Source organism: Ictidomys tridecemlineatus, chromosome 3, assembly GCF_052094955.1.
Source record: "Ictidomys tridecemlineatus isolate mIctTri1 chromosome 3, mIctTri1.hap1, whole genome shotgun sequence".
Classification (NCBI taxonomy): Eukaryota; Metazoa; Chordata; class Mammalia; order Rodentia; family Sciuridae; genus Ictidomys; species Ictidomys tridecemlineatus.
Window position 1 is genome coordinate 128,941,457 of NC_135479.1, and position 11,088 is coordinate 128,952,544.

General features: G+C 40.1%; 1 pseudogene; it reads left to right on the top strand.

Moving 5' to 3' along the window:
* The first annotated feature begins 547 nt into the window (after positions 1–547).
* On the top strand, positions 548–4,907 carry LOC101970842 (prickle-like protein 1; annotated as a pseudogene).
* The last annotated feature ends 6,181 nt before the right edge of the window (positions 4,908–11,088 follow it).

Genomic DNA, 11,088 nt, shown 5'->3' on the forward strand with positions numbered 1-11,088 from the left:
TTGGTTTTTAAAAAAGAAAACTGGAATGCCTATAAAATATCAGACAGAATAAGACTTAGAAAATGATTTTAAAAATTTATAGTGATAAAGTGATCAATTCATCAGAAATATATTACAAGGCTGGGGATATATAGCTCACTGATAGAATACGTGCCTAGTATGCATGAGATATTGGGTTCAATCTCCAATACCAAAAAATCAATAATATAATATAATATATAAAACAACACTTGATATGTCTATATCTAATAACCTAACTTCAAAATACATGAAGCAAAATTGGGAGAAAAGGGGGAAACACAAATCTATAATTATATAATCTAAAATATATAAAATTATTATATAAAATAATCTAAAAATATATAAAAGCTCTATCAATAATTGATGGAATAGGCAGAAAATCAGTAAAGATATCAAAGATTTGAACAACACTATTGACCTGTTTACATTAATCTGTGACCAAAATATCTGACAAGAACAACTTAGAGGAAGAAAAGTTTATTTTTGCTCACAGTTTCAGAGTTTCAGTCCATGGTCAGCTGATTCCATGGCTCTAAGCCCAAGGTGAGGCAGCATATCATGGCAGAAGAGCAAGGCAGAGAAAATCTGCTTATTTATGACAGCAAGACTCATTCATTCAATAAGCATTTATTGAGCATCTACAATGTACCAGGTACTGAACAAAGAATTGGAAATGCACATAGCCCTCAATAGCTGACATGGTCTCTTTTCCACAGTAGATACTGTTTACTAGGGGATACAGACAAGTAGCAAGACAATTACAGAGCATTGTGAAATACCCTGAGTGAGCAAGCCCAAGAAGTTTGAAAGTACAGAGAATAAATATTTAATTTGGACTTGTGATTATGAAAGATTTTCTGGAGAAAATTAAATCAAAGCTGAGACCTGAAGGATAAATAGGAGTTAGCCAGTCAGAATGATGGGAGGAGTGAGCAGACTGGCTCATTTGGAGGTGCGTCTCCAAAGCCACCTTTTATATAGTCCAAAATTCTAGGTTGGGGCCTCAGCAATCTTTGTTTTAACAAACCTTCAGGGAATTCTGATTTGTGGCAAAGTTTGAGAATTACTGCTCTAGGCTGTGGAACAAAATGTACACGGGTTTGGAAAAAATATGGCATCCACTGGGCACAGTGGCACACACCTATAATCCTAGTGACTTAAGAGGCTGGGGCAGGAGATCACAAATTCGATCCAGCCTCAGCAATTTAATGAAATCCTCAGCAATTTGGCAAGGTCGGCAATTTTGAAACACAGTCTCAAAAAAAGAAAAAAAAAAAAAAAAGCAGGGGGTAGCCTGGGGATGTAACATGGTAGAAAAGTGCTTTGGGGTTAAATCTCCAGAACAACAACAAAAAAATTAGGTGTCCTTCTCCCCATATAATACTCCATTTATGAGAATGGTGATCCTGGTGTTTCATCTGAGGTAGCAACACCAGGCCTAGTTCAGTCCCCACATAAAAGAAAAATAGAAAAGAAGAGGATTACTATTTGTTAAACAGATAGTGTACACCAGGCCCTTTACTGGTTTCTATTATTCATGCTCAGTACATTTCTATTTGCATATCCATTTCACAGATATGGAAATTGAGATTATAGAATTTGCCTAACCTTACTCAGAACTGGAATTTGAACCCAGTTCTAACTTCAGAATCCAATGAGTTTTCTACACTAGCCCACTGCTTCCAGGGAAAAGTTCAAGACTTGAGAGGTTACAACATCTAGGATCCACTCATTGAGGCTTCTGGAAATGGAATAGGCTGATTGGGCTTTTCAACTTAATGGGTAGGCCTTTGGAGATGGAGCCAAATGAGCTAATCCATCTTTGTGGGTCAGAAAAGTTCCCTACCAGATAGTGATTCTAGCTGTGCCCAGGTGAAATGCTGCTAGGTCCCCTGGGCTTAAATCAGAGCAGATCCAGCTCTATTTTTCCTACCAAAGGAAATTTTTCCTTGTGTTAACAGCTTGGAGAAAGCATCACATTAAAGGTCTTTGGTAGCAGTTGCCATCACATAATGAGGTGTGGTGTTGTTAGCCTTTGAATGAAGAGGAGAAAAAAGAATTACAAGTGTTCAGAGTTCAGCAGAAGAAAGAAGCACTTGAGAGAGGAATGATTAAACTTTTCTCCAGGACAGTTACACAAGCCATGTGTGAGCAGTGTGGGTTGAAGATAAACGTGGGTAAAATTGCAGTGTCTGCCTCTCAAATGGGCCCTGGAGCATGCTGGTGCCCATTTTCTTTTGTCTGTTTGGCTGGTAAAGAGCTGCTGGTCGACCTCATCTATTTTTATCAGAATGGAAAGATTCACTGTGGCAGGCACTGTGCTAAACAGCTCAGCCACTGTGCTCATCATGTGATGAGATAATTTTGTTGATGAGTACACAGAAGCTGAGAGGCACCATTGGCACATGAAACCCTTCTGCCACCTTGAGTGTGAAACAGTTGCAGGAGAACAAGGTGAAGGATGAAGAATAAGCACCTGTTCTGCTGTGACAGCTTTGAGTCTCTATGCAAAGCACTGCGAACCTGTGGGGAACATATTGGTGTTGATCATGATCAGATAACCTATAACAGGTAGCACTAGTGTGCTACAGAAGTATGGTTTTTTGTTTTGTTTTGGTTTTGGTTTGGGGGGGTTTAAGGGGGAAGGGCTTTGTTTGTTTGTTTGTTGTGTCCCATGTAAATCCTCTTTGTTGGAATGGCCCTTCCTTCCCAAACCAGATCAGATTTGTTGGTCAAAAACATGCAGCCTTGGCTGGGCACGGTGGCACATGCCTGTAATCCCAGCAATTTGGGAGGCTAAGGCAGGAAGATTGCAAATTCAAAGCCAGCCTCTGCAGATTAGCAAGGCACTTTGCAACTCAGTGAGACCTTGTCTCTAACTAAAACATTAAAAAGGGCTGGAGATGTAGCTCAGTGGTTAAGCACCCCTGGGTTTAAACTCCAGTACAAAAAACTTTAAAAATGCAGGCTTAGTAAAGTCATTTATGCCTCAAATTCTTCCAATTTGGACTTTCTCAAGACACTCCAGAAAAAGTATCCAAATAGGTAAAAAGCAGTTGGTCAGTGAATCAGTGTAGTCTCTCCTCTTATCCTCTGCTCTGAACTTCAAGCCTCCTGACCCTTCAGGCAATGATAATATCACCCTTTATCAGAAATGCATGATCTGTATCTCTCGGGACAAGAACTAAGTATTGTCAATGAAGAATTTTGAGAAGGCAGAGTACAGCATAAAACTCCAGAAGACCCTGAAAATAGGCTGAGCATGAAGGTTATATGACAGCTCCTTTTTAGATTTGGTGACACAAACCTCTATAGCCACAGCCAGTGAGATGGATATTTGAGCCAATCCACATTGAATATTTGATAACATGGTTAAAAATAAGACAAGGTAAAGCAAAACAATCAGAGCCTTGCAAATAAAAACTACCAATCCAACATGTATTGAATGACACAGTCTCAAGATGAGTGGAGTGATTCTGCATATGGCACCAGCCAAGCCCTGCAAGCCTCCAAGAACTGGATCTGAACCATAGGCTTTAAAATATAATGATGATCAAACACAGGGCACAAAGATTCCCTGGAGTGTTTGTCAGACTTGAAACCAGAGCAACACATTCAGGATTCCATAGATTCTTGGCTTTGTCTAATATCACAGTAATTCAGTAGATGAAAAAAAGCAAACTGAAGTCATTATAATATTCCCTGTGAACTCTGAGGAATTAAAGGCAGAAGACTGAGAAAATAAGCAACATAGGAATGTTGAGCTTTTCTACACCATACAGGAGTGCAAAGTCCTTAAAAAGTCTAAGTTCAGAATTGCGTCCAGAAAAGAATCATGCTTAAAGAGAAACTAGTACATCTGCCAGTACTCAGAAGATCCAAGGCACAGTCCAGATCACAGCAGGTCAAGTTTTCAGAGGATGTCATTAACATGGAAACTATGACAACATTAATATTGGGCAAACTCCAGTGAGTGAGAGGACTCTGGTCTACTTTTTTTTTTTCTTTTTTTCTTTTTTTTTTTTTTTTCTGGTGTCAGGGATTGAACCCAGGGGCACTTAACCACTGAACCACATTCCCAGCCCTTTTTTATTTTATTTTATTTAGAGACAGGATCTTGCTGAGTTGCTAAGTGCCTTGCCAATATGCTGAGGCTGGCTTTGAGCTTACCATCCTCCTGCCCTAGCCTCCCGGGCCACTGTTGGGTCTATCATTTTAAAGAAAGGGGATCCAGATCTCAATACTATTTTTACAAGAGAAGTAGGAGTTCCTGCTCTGACAAATTCTGATGTTTATTACAGAAAGAAAATATTCTCCCAAGGCCAGTCTGCTTTCCCTCCTCCAGTAACAATGAGTTATGTGGAATAAAAAGTGTCCAGGAGATCCATCCATGCATATATCCAGAATACTGATCTCACCTGATGTGGTAACCCATACCTGTAATCCCAGCCATTTGGGAAGCTGAGGCAAGAGGTATAGAAAGGGCTGGGGATATGACTCAGTGGTTAAGCGCCCCTGAGTTCAATCCCCAATACCAAAAAAATACCCAGGATATGGATCTCGACAGAGAGTATGCCCATGCCATTTTTGATTATGCACTACAGAGCCTGGGAGTGAACAGGTTTCTGGGACTCTGTGGTGAGGTTGCTGATTCAAGGTGCTCCTTCTCTTCCCACTCTTTCTTCCTTTTTCTCCTTCTTATTCTCTTCCTCTGACTGACAAAGATATCTTCTTGGTCTCTCAATCCCTCAACTCCAGCCACAAAGATACATCTATACAGACTCTTCTAGCCCAATATCTGTATTCCCTATCCTTCGGTTGGTCAGAAGACAACTAAATCCAAGATGAAAAAGGGACACAAGGAAAAAAGCTGTATTATTCCCTAACCTAGTAGCTATGGAGATCAGTTATTTAAAACTTATCTATTGACCATCAGAATCACATCTTCTTTTTTTCTGTAAGAAATTTACTAAAATGGTTTAAAGTGCTTTTTTTTTTTTTTTGCCATATAAGTGGCAACTGCTGTTTGTAGTGTCAGATTAACCTTTGAAATGTGCTTTCCTAGGATGAAATGTGCTTTTCCTAGTAATGGGGTGCATTACTTTTTTTGTTTGTTTGTTGTGCCGGGGTTTGGACCCAGGAGTGCTGAGCAACATCTTTGTCCCTTTTTTGTTTGTTTGTTTAAGAAAGTATCTTGCTAAATTGCTGAGGCTGGCCTGGAACTTGGTATTCTCCTGCCTCAGCCTCCCAAATCACTGAGATTATAGGTATGCATGACCACAACCCGGCTGCATTACAATTATTACAGTTTTATATAGCTGCTTTGGTGTCTAATCCTCAAAGAATACTCAAGAAGCTGTCTGAAGGTGATTGAAGAGGGGTGATTATTTTAAAAGATAGAGAACTCTAGACACCTTTATAAATAGTTTGTCATTTAGGTAAATCAGATTGGCTCAGGTCCTGACTGGTCTGTCATGTGAGGCATGCAGATAATCACATCAACCTAGCTGACACTGTGCATCCTATTATACAAAGCCAACTCATTCCCTTTCAAAGCCAGGTAAACACTGGATTGTATTAGCTCCTGCTAAAGATTGGGGAAAAAAACCCTGCTGTTTATAGTATATTATTTCATAAATTTAAATGTATTCCTAATTTCAAGGTATAAATATTAATGTACATTCTATATAGCTGAGATTTTAAAACTGATATTTTTATGTCCCTGAACTATAAGGATTTTGTTACATTTAAGCCCAGATGGATTTGTTAGGGAAACAGCTACAACATTTATTAATTAAATGATTTGAGTTAGAGTTTATAAATTTAGATGATTGATTGCCTAGTGTTGGAAATTTTAATTTTTTTAAATTTTTCAGTATGACATGGTAGAGCTATGTAAATACTATTTAATATGGCTGTATTAATCTTACAAGTGTTATTTATGGGCTCTTCATATGTAAACTGGATAAATATAAAAACACCGAAACCGAGGCTGGGGTTGTGGCTCAGTGGTAGAGCACTCGCCTCTCACGTGTGAGACCCTGGGTTCAATCCTCAGCACCACAAAAAAATAAATAACAAAATAAAGATATTGTGCCCATGTATAACTAAAAAAAATTCTTTTAAAAAACAACACCAAAACCCACACATACCCCTGAAATATATAGTAAAGAAAAGGAGAAGTTGAATTTTCCTCTTTGGGGGTGGCAGGAAGGTGCCTGTCCTATTCTGAGCAAGGTTGTGAATACCTCATGGGATGAGGCCAAAACTATAAGAATCTACTTTTTGTGGTAGAGGACTTTGAGCATTTATTTATTATATGAGGTTATTTATATGAGACATTTATTTATTATAAGAGGTTATTTCTTTTTAGCCCTCCCTTCCAGATCACTTGTTGGCCTTTAACAGTAATTTTGAAAACTAGGTCTTCTGGTTATGTTTTTCTTTTTAAAAACTTTAGATTAAAAGATTTGGTACCACTGAGCACTTCAAGTTAATACGAGGTTCTAGTTTATGGAATATAATGTTGGATTTGATCTGATTAACTGATGTCATGATCTATGCCATTCTTGCAGATATGTCTCAGTTCTAATGTTAGGGAAGTATTTAATACATGTTCGTAAAAAGCACACCAATTAAAAAAAAAAAAAGTCAGGAAAAGATCAGAACATGGACTTGGGCTCTTGGAGGGACAGGACTATCTAGGGTGGAAAAAGGAGATCCTAGTGTCTCTCAGCATTGCCTGCTCAGACTCTCCTTTCTATGCCAGAGGGGATGACCAACAGACAAGAAAAAGGGGGCTGAGCCTGACATGCAAGTGAAGTGGGAGTCAAGAACTCAAGCTCAGGATTTTTCAACTGAAAAGTCCTTGTTAAAGTCTATGCTAAACACTGAAGGCTTATGAGAAATAAATGTTACACTTGCCTGATAACATGTAGCAAGATCCTTAAATAAGCTTTTAGATTCAGCCTTAATAATATCTATCTATATACAAATTGTAACCATAAGAATAGTCATGAAATAGTATTAAGAAGATTATCTGGTGCAATGATGCGTGTCTACAATCACAGATACTGGGGAGGTGGAGGCAGGAGGATTGCAAGTTCAAGATCAGCCAGGACAGCACCCTGTCCATCCTTCCCAGTGAGTTTCTGGTGCGTTGAGAAGGGACCAATTCACCTCTATATCCCATAGGAGGACAATATCACCATTTCATTGTTGTCAATGATGATTTTATCAGTAGCTGCCCCTTGTGTGCATCAGGACAGGATCCAGCACTGGACTCTTTCACCCTAGGTCATCAAGCTGCCATCTACAGGCCAACTTTGACCTTCCATCACTAAAGTTTTATTGCAAAACACACACACACATACACACACACACACACACACACACACACACACACAAGAACTTTTGTAACTATATTTATTTTAAAAGGGAATACTTGGGATGATATACAGCTCAGTGGTAAAGTATTTGCCTAGCATGCATGACACCCTGGTCCAACCCCCAGTACTACAAAGAAAAGAAAAAAGATGGGATAAAAATTATATAAACTGAGTGATTCCAAGCATGTTTAAAGTGCTTAATTAAAAACAAACAAATAAAAAACAGATGATGCTGGGCATAGTGGCTCAAACCTGTAATGCCAGAGCTCAGGAGGCTGAGGCAAGAGGATCACAAGTTAGGGAGACCTTGTCTCAAAATTTAAAAAAATAAAAATAAAAAGTGTTGGGGATGAGGCCCAATAGTTAAGGGCCCCAGGTCCAAACCCTGGTTTAAAAAACAAAAAAAAAACAAACAGAAATTAGTTTCTCACTCATCTAATACTTCCAAAATAGACTAAATTTGATAGATTAACATAATAAGATGTTCTTTGAAGTATCTTAACAAAATGATAGCAGGAAGTAAGGCCACAGTGGGCTATAGTTAGCCCACTGTTATGAAGTCAAGTCCTAACTTTCCTCTCTCAGAGGATCTACCCTATTGTGTTAGGGATTAAATATTGATCCAGGGAACTCCAGATTAAATGGGATTTATTCAGATTTAAATAGAAGGCAGTTCTGCTTAAATCTCACCTCTAGCTGATTTACCCCCAGCACCCTGACCATCCTTCCCAGTGAGTTTCTAGTGGGTAGAGAAGGGATCAATTCACCTCTATATCCCGTAGGAGAACAATATCACCATTTCATTGTTGTCAATGATGATTTTGTCAGTAGCTACCCTCGTTCTGCATCAGGACAGGATCCAGCACTGAACTCTCTCACCCCAGGTCATCAAGCTGCCACCTACAGGCCAACTTTGACCTTCCATCACTAAAGTTTTATTGCAAAACACACACACACACACACACACACAAACACACACACACACAAGAACTTTTATAACTATAAGATTATGATGATTTACTATTAAGATGAAAAAGCAGAATAAGTGAAAACAAAATTTTTAAAAAATTAAAGTTTACACATACAGATCCTCTGAGACCCAATCAGGTTTACATTGCTAATAAAAAGAATAGAAGGGAATACCAAAATACTAAGACACCATCTCTCTCATCTAATACAATGATCCTTTATAATAATGATGTCCATTCTACAGAGGAAGAAACAGAGAGGTTGCCTCTGGAGAGTGGATTTGTGGATGGTTCATTCTAATTCTTCTACTGTTTTCTATATTCTTCTATAATCCCGTATCTTGATCCTTGGTCAGGAATTGGGAAAGAGGGTCTTAAAAGGAAAAAAATCAAAGCTGTTCTGTGAGGCTCAAATGCCCAAAGATACCATATTGTCATCTGTCATTAGGCCTCTGAGGAGATGAGGTTGAAGATGGGCATTGGGCTTCCGTGCAAGGCCTGGTCTCCTGAAGGCCTAGAAAGACCATTCTGTGCAGGTAGAAAGACCATCCCATAGCTACCTATAAAACTTGATTTGATTTGATCCAAAAACCATGAGCGGTTCCAGCTCCCTGTGACCTCCCCTCAGGTAAACATACAGCTTTCCTGGTACCATCTCAGACCCTTGGCCTCCATTTCTGCCTATCTCTTTTTTTTTTTTTTTTTTCTGCCTATCTCTTTGATTCAGTGTTTCTTTTTAAACCAAAGAACAAGCTTCCCTCTGATTGTTTACTGATCTGATACCTCTTTATGCTCACAGCTCACATGGCTCCTGTCTGAGGCTGTTGGTGACCCAGCCCTTTGATCCCATCTGACCTCATCTCTCTGGCTTTCACCGTGCTTCTGACTTCCTGGTTCCTGCCCCTGCTGGCCACTTGCAGCCACCCTTCCAAGTGAAGGTCTCATGCACCAGCATCCTTGTATCAGTTGCCAGTCCTGTCCTCAGCACACATGCAGCACAATATTTTGTTGGAGAAGGTGGCAATCCAGAGGAAGTAGTCAGATTTTATTTCTGGTGGTGGCATCAGCAGCAGCTTAAGTCGGTCCTGACTATAGTTAACAGCACTGAAACTAACTCAGACAGTTCCAATACTTTCTATTTTTACTGTTTCTATCCCTCTGACTACACTTGCCCCTCCTCATTTGTGCCATCAAGCTTTGCTGCTACCATTAAATTGTGTCTCAAATGGAAACTCTGATTCCAAGCTTAGTCAGACCTATCAATCATACCTTAAATGTCTCTGCTCCCATGGTTCTATAACAAAGCTTGAGCACTTGTGAAATAAACAGTGGAAGCGGGTGTGATAGCGCACACCTGTGATCCCAGTGAAGCTGAGGCAGGGAAGCTGAGGCAGGAGGATCACAAATTTGAGGATGGCCTCAGCAACTTAGTGAGATCCTGTCTCAAAATAAAAATAAAAAATAAAAATGGCTGAGGATGTAGCTCAAGGGTAAAGTGCCCCTGGGTTCAATCCCTGGTAGGAAAGAGAGGGGGAGAGGAAAAGGGTATGGAAGAGGGAGAGGGAGAAGGAGAGGGAGAGGGAGGGGGGCGGGGAGGAAATGTCTCCAGCACCACTGTCCTGCTTCCTGTCCTGCAAGGTTTTAAACTTTACATCCAACCTCTAGGCTAGAAATTCAGCCTAATCTTAGTTTCTAAGGAAAATTTTATTTCCAGGCACCTTGAGGTACTTAGATCAATAACTCTGCCTTCTATATATACCTAGTTTTGTGGCCAGCTTTACTCTGAACTGGCTAATGGAATTGGAACAGTTGTAATAAAGCCCCTGCCTTGAAATTCCAGGCACTTTGATCCCCTTGCTTGGGTCCCCAATGCCAGGCCAGCCTGAGATCCCAGGATGTGAAGTCACTTATCCTGCAGGAGGGCCAGGGTGCTGTTGTTATAGTCTTGTGAGCAGAGGTAAAAGGATCCCACCTGGGGTCTTGGCTTAGTTCTGGCTCAAGGCAGAGGGGGACCTTGGCTGGTAACCAAGGGGTGTGGACCAACCTTCACTGGGGGAGAAAGCCTGAGCTGCTGATCTGGAGTCCACCAGCTGCTGGGGCTATGCCCCTCCTCCTGCCAGGTTCTGAGAAGTCTCTTAATCAGGTTGGGCTTAGTCAGCAGAGAATAATATCTGTTCATAGGGCCAGAGAGATGGGGTCAGGAAAAAAACCCTCACGGGACTTTATTTCCTCAATTGTACAATGAGGAGGTTGGATCTGGTGCACTTCAATTTTATTTCTGGTTCTATGAACTCTCCAGAAGGCCTAGACCATACTGTAATCAGATTATTATAGCTAAAGGTGTGTAAGAAACAAATTATATAATATGTGTAAAAGTACTCTGTGAAGCAATAAAGCCTTTTGTTTATGAGATTATAACTGCTATAAATTATCATAGTTATCATACTGTCTCCCATGCTATGAATCATTAAATCCTGTCACTTACATCTTGCATCCCCAATGTTCCTTTACATTGTCACAATGTTTCACCCACCACCATCTCAGTCATTGTCCACGTTAGCACCCTGTTTTTAAATATAGGTTTTGTTACTACTCAGATAAGTGAGGCCAACAGATGAAGATGCGGCTTCCTCTGAAAGAACAGTTTGTTACTCAGGAAGTTCGGTCCCCAGGAAGCCACCCAGGGCCACAGGGGGAAGCACCAGGCTTCA